This window comes from Schistocerca cancellata, chromosome 2 (assembly GCF_023864275.1).
Source record: "Schistocerca cancellata isolate TAMUIC-IGC-003103 chromosome 2, iqSchCanc2.1, whole genome shotgun sequence".
NCBI classification, from domain to species: Eukaryota; Metazoa; Arthropoda; class Insecta; order Orthoptera; family Acrididae; genus Schistocerca; species Schistocerca cancellata.
Window position 1 is genome coordinate 1,040,097,513 of NC_064627.1, and position 6,465 is coordinate 1,040,103,977.

Genomic DNA, 6,465 nt, shown 5'->3' on the forward strand with positions numbered 1-6,465 from the left:
ATATTTTGAATTAGTATCAGATACACGAAGCTTCTGGAGAAACAGCATCATACTATGTAATAGAGAGGGTGGTAATAACATGTTAGGTAACATTATATTAAAAGTGAATTCAGTGCCAATATTGAGTTTCTCAGGAGCTGATGAGACAAGATATGTAGACTGGTTCCAGTTTTCAGGCCTTACTTGATACTTACTGCAGTATATAAATTAAGAAATGGGATTAGTTGCAGATAGTGTAATGCTGTGTAAGAGAAGCAGCCTACTTAGTATCAAAACATGTCTACAAAATAGGTGGCCTTATTTGAACTTGTGCACTACAACCTATAGAGAAGGATGAATTGCTGAAAGAAACTGCCCGGATCAAATTATCATTTAGTAAAAACAAAATGTAAAATTAACACGAACCAAAGTAGTACATACATATGTTTCGCAATTCCATTGTTTCAAGTAACAACTAAATACATTTATTAAAATTAAGTAAACAGTAAAAATAGGAGAAACATCTCTTTTTTTTCCACATAACTTCAGACCTCAACAAAGTAAGAGAAATAGCAGCTTTTGTAAGTAAAAGTAAAGTAAGTAAAAGTGCATAGGAATCCATATTGACGAGAATTTAAACTGAAGAAAAACACACTTTGGAACTCCTAAAACAATTTAGTTTTGCCACATTTGCGCTAAGAATCATTGCAAATCTTGGGGAGAGAGAAATAAGTAAGTTGACATATTTTTGATATTTTCATTCAATACTGTCACATGGAATAAATTTCTGGGGTGATTCTTCTGTAAGAAAGAAAGTCTTCATTGTGCAAAAACGTGATGTGGTGCTCACCCACAGTCACCTTGTAGATATCTATTTAAAGAGTTGGGCATTCTGGCTACTGCTTCACATTATATTTATTCCCTCTTGAAATTTGTTGTAAATAATCTGCTACAGTTCAGGAGGAACAATGAGACACATGATTACAATACCAGAAGGAAAAATTGCATTCATTACTCTACATTAAGGCAGTCTTTGAAAAAAATGTAAAATTAATTTGCAATGTGAATGTATAATGACTTGTTCCACATCATTACAATCTATCATGCAAAATGATCTGTGGAATATGTTACTAACTAACTTTCCTATGAAGTTTGGTGTTCTACCTACTTCTCTTGCATTAAATGTGCTTACTAAGGATTGCTTTTAAAATGTAGTATCTGCACATATTGTAAACTTTTTAATCAATTTCCAAACCAGCTGTACTAGATAAGATGCTGATTATATTTGAATAGGCATCCAACTGGTTCACAGCAAACAAATTAATAGAGGGAGGTGTCTGTACAATGGTGACAAATGATTAATTGCTCGTGGTAACAGTAGAATGGATGGATGAATGGCTCTATGGGAAGGGGAGTAATATGGGTGTCACGAGCTGTATAAAGACTCATAGAAAGGTTGAGAAGTTCTTTTTATGGAGATTAGGTTTTTACGAAACTGCAGATTAAAGTTGGGTAATGGAGGATTGAGTTATAGGAGGAGATAAGCCATAGAGGGGCTACATATAGGATGGTTAAATTTGACTACAGATTTATGGATCAGAAGTGGGAATTGGTTTATGTTGTGTTGGGAAATGATAAGAGTAGGGAGGGGCAATGGAAGAGGTTTGTCACTGCCCTCATTTAGTTGAGATTTGGGACACAGTGGCATTTTGTTGTTTCAATTAGTAATGTGTGGTGGAAATTTAAATACAATCCAATATATCACACAAAGACAGCCTTAGTTTCAGCATAAGAAAGAGGATTTTATATCAATGAAATGGCAATATGGAAAGAACCTGAAAAACTAGAAAAAATCAGTAGTGTCATATATCAAAGAGGAATTTGAAAATTTTCAACAGAGGGCAGGAGCGTGCAGGGAAGTTATGGTTTAAGTTTAAAAGAATGTGCGGACGGATATGTGTGCGTGTGCGCGAGTGTATACCTGTCCTTTTTTACCCCTAAGGTAAGTCGTTCCGCTCCCAGGATTGGAATGACTCCTTACCCTCTCCCTTAAAACCCACATCCTTTCGTCTTTCCCTCTTCTTCCCTCTTTCCTGATGAAGCAACTGTTTGTTGCGAAAGCTTGAATTTTGTGTGTATGTTTGTGTGTCTATCGACCTGCCAGTGCTTTTGTTTGGTAAGTCTCATCATCTTTGTTTTTAGATATATTTTTCCCATGTGGAATGTTTCCCTCTATTGTATTCATATCACTATTTCATTGTTATGTATTCTTGGAAACTTATTTCATGAAAATATCTATCTATTGTAGGCAATATCTATATGTGTTGTTCATGTGGCTTTGCTATGTGATAAGTTTCTTTAATTGTGGTTATAGAGTAGGAATGTCCACTGTAATGGACACTGGGATATTTTGCCACATTTTCAAACACTGATTACGAGGCATCAGTGGCGATTTCCAACACATTTCTTGCTGTGAATGTTGCTAAATGACATTATGTGACACATTATTATTTTTTGTAAGCAAATTAGGTTCTATGTTAATATAATCATTTTCTTAAAGGATACAGGTCATCAATGCTCAGTGATGAGACTTCTTTGCACAATCACAAGATGCACTGGGATGAAAGTGAAAGGTAAGTGTTATACCTTCTTGTAAGTAATTTTCTACTGTCCCTGTGATTTCAGATTTTTTTCCCATGCTATTTTTCCAGATTTCAGGGCTGATGGACTCTAGGCTTTCTTCTCACCCACACAGGCTGCAAAGCACAATGAGAAACAGATCATGGACTATTTTTAGCAACACTTTGACATGGCCTTTTGAAAGGAAATGCCTGAACTTACCTCAGCAGTCCAGAGGCTTTACCACAGTCATCCAGAACGAACACATGTGTTCTTTGTTAGATATTTTACCTCCATTTCTTTACTGGCCTCACTGGCTGGGAAAAAAAAACCTTGCTTGCCGTTGGAACAATAATAAAGTCGAGAGTAACCAGGGCAGTCCATCTGACAACAGACTTGATTCTTGCAAATCAGGGACATGGATCTGTTGACAGTGACAAAAGACAAACTAATTTCCTATTTCAAAATTTCTATTGTAAAATTTGTATGCTCAAACACCAGTCATAAATGGATTGACCAAGACTGGGAAGCAACCTATGAATCAGTGCAAAAGATGGTCAAAGAAAGATGGGTGGTCATTCAGGTTCCCCGTCCAGCAGTAATCAGCTACTACAATAAAAATATGGGTGGCACATACCTAATTGACAGGAAATGTGTTTTTACAGCATCTGCACCAGAACCAGAAAGTGGATGTAAAGACTATTTTTCACTTCATTGATCTAGGAACTGCAAACAGTTGGATTCAGCACAGGACTGACAGAATTAGGAATGATAAGTCAAAGAAGAGTATCCTGCAATATCTTGATTTCTATCTAAGAATTTCAGAGCATTTTTTAAATGCCAAGAGGAACAACATTCTGAAGAAGTACATGAGGACTCGGCTCTGTAATATTGCTTATATGCAGTCTGTGTATCAAAGGAATTACAAAAATCTTTTAGCTTAAAGAATGTCCAAAGTCAATAATGAAGTGTGGTTTCAGACCACATAAAAACAGCTGCTACATTGGTGAGAGAGAAAACTGTACAGAGCTTTCCACAACAATAATACTAAATACTACTATTCTTGAATCCCCCCCCCCCTCTCTCTCTCTCTCTGTCTCTCCCCCCTCCCCCCTTTTGACAGCATCAAAAATGTGGACATGAAATATTTCTTTTAGAATTAACTGGTGTAGATGAAAATTTTACGACCATGAAATTTCAAAATTATAGGCACATAAACCCCTATTCACTGACAGAGTGGACTTCATTAAGATGAAACAAGCAGTTCAATGTAATAAATATAAATGACAGTCTTCTCAGTGAGATGGCCACAATGTAGCTGTGCAAATTGTGACCAAGCCAGCTAACTTTTCTCACAAAAACTCACCATCTGATCCACTACATGAGCTATAAAAAAAAATCAACCTTTAGTTAGCATGTTATGGTACTGAAATGAAGAGATACATTTATTTCCCCACTATTTAAGAACACTTATTCTCCATTTGACCAAATATCATTATTCACCCGAGATGAATGACACATTTCAAGATTGAAAAAAATTTATTGTGACATTTCAGCTCTTAAAAGGTGAATATTATTGGCATTATAATCACGCTCACCTACTGTAAACCATTTGCCAGAAATGACTGAGTTTAAAAATAGCACAAGGTGCAACAACACTGGCTGTATGATGAAAACCAAAATAAGGTGCCAAGGCTGTTCAGCTTTCCTGTGTCTAACAACACAGAACAACTGTGTCTCTGTGTGTCACCAGAAATAAAATTATCACAATTTGTGTTCTTTTTTTTAAAAAATTTACAAACAGTGTATGATACAAGTGAACTATATTTTGTTAAGTAAACTATCAATAAAATTATGTTTTTTTTACATTTTTCACTTTCTTTGTAATGCGTACTCGTATGCCATAAAAAGGATAGACTGTTACTCACCATATAGCGGAGACGTTGAGTCGCAGACAGAAACAACAAAAAGACTACAAATACATAAGCTTTCAGCCAGAAGGTCATCTTCTAAAATAGAGAACATACACACACACATTTATGCAAATGCATCTCACACATATGACCGCTGTCTCTGGCTGCCAAGACCAGACTGCAAGCAACAGCTTGCGATGGGAGAAGCAGTGTGTGTTGGGGATAAGACGGAGGCAGCGGCAGGGAGGGGGTGGTAGAGGGGGTACAGATGGGGGACAGTGAAGTGCTTTTTGTGGGAGCATACAGGGACGAGGTGGAGAGAGGGTAGGGCAACTAGGTACAGTCAGGTTAGACATTGGGCAGGGGGGAGGGGGAGGTGGAGGGGGGAGGAGAAAAGTAAACAGGTTGTGGATATGTGGACACAGAAGGCTATGGAAAGGGAATAGTGAAGATGATAGGTGGGTGAAGGACAATGAGTAACATAGGTTGAGGCCAGGAGGGTTACGGGAACATATGACATACCAGTATTGCAGGGAGAGTTCCACCTGTGCAATTCAAAAAAGCCAGTGTTGGTAGGGAGGACCAAGATGGCACAGACTGTAAAGCAGTCATTAAAATGAAGAAAGTTGTGTTGGGCTGCTTACTAACAACTGGATGGTCAGTGGCCATTCTTGGGGACAGACAGCTTATTGGTTGTCATGCCCATGCAGAACAAAGCACAGTGGTTGCACACATCCCCCCACCACCACCTACTCCAGTCCTGTCACAAGCATCACCCATCTCATCACCCATATCATCTCATCTGTGAAATCATTCATGTGATCTGCAAGCTAATCTGCAACCACTGTGCTTCATTCTGGCTTGGCATGACAACCAACAAGCTGACTGACCAGATGGATGGTTGCTGACAAACTGTGGCCAAGAAATAACTGGACCGTCCCATTGATGTGCATGCTGTCCAACATAACATTCTTCATTTTAATGACTGCTTCACAGTCTGTTCCATCTGGATCCTTCCTACTGACACCATCTTTTCTGAATTGTGCAGGTGGGAACTATTCCTGCAATATGAGGTCTGTTCAAAAAATTCTGTAACATTTGTAATTTCATGCCAATGGTGTGTTGGAGCGAAATGTGGTTGGCATCCCTGCACATGCCTGTGTTTAATGTGTAACTGCCGGAAGTTTCATTGTTGTCTGTCTGTCAGTTATTGTTCAGTGCTGTATTGAGTAGAACATTGTGTCACATAATTTGCGAATTTTGAGATGGCAGTGTTAGAGGAGCAACATGTCTGCATTAAATTTTGCACAAAACTCAAGAAAATCTTTACAGAGATGCACCAAATGATGCAGGAAGCCTTCAGTGTTGGGTGCTTAAGCTGTACTCAGTTTTACAAATGGCTCACATGGTTTAAAAATGGCCAGATGGAAGTTAAGGATGACCCTCATTTAGGATGCCTTCGACATCTACCAAGGACACTCATTACAGGAATGTCAATGAAATTGTGCATGCCAATCAAAGACTGACTGTCCAAGAGACTGCAGAAAAATGTAACATTTCAGCTGGATCATGTCATGAAATCCTGACACAACATCTCGGAATACATCATGTTGCCACCATGTTCGTCTCATGGCTCCTGAGTCAAGACATTTGCCTCACAATCTGTGAAGAGCTTTTAGAGCACACAGATGAGAATGAGCTGTTCCTTAAGAGAATCATAACTGGTGATGAGATGAGCACCTATAGTTGTGATGCTGAGACCAAAGGTCAATCTTCACAATGGGTTGGGAAAGATTCTCCAAGACCATAAGAAAAAGCTCATCAGTTGGTCAAAACCATGCTGATATTTTCTTTGACTTTGAAGGATTAGTTCATCATGAATTCATGCCACAGGGAGAAACTCCTAACTGATGGTCTTATTGAGATGTGTTGTGATGCCTACGAGAAACTGTAA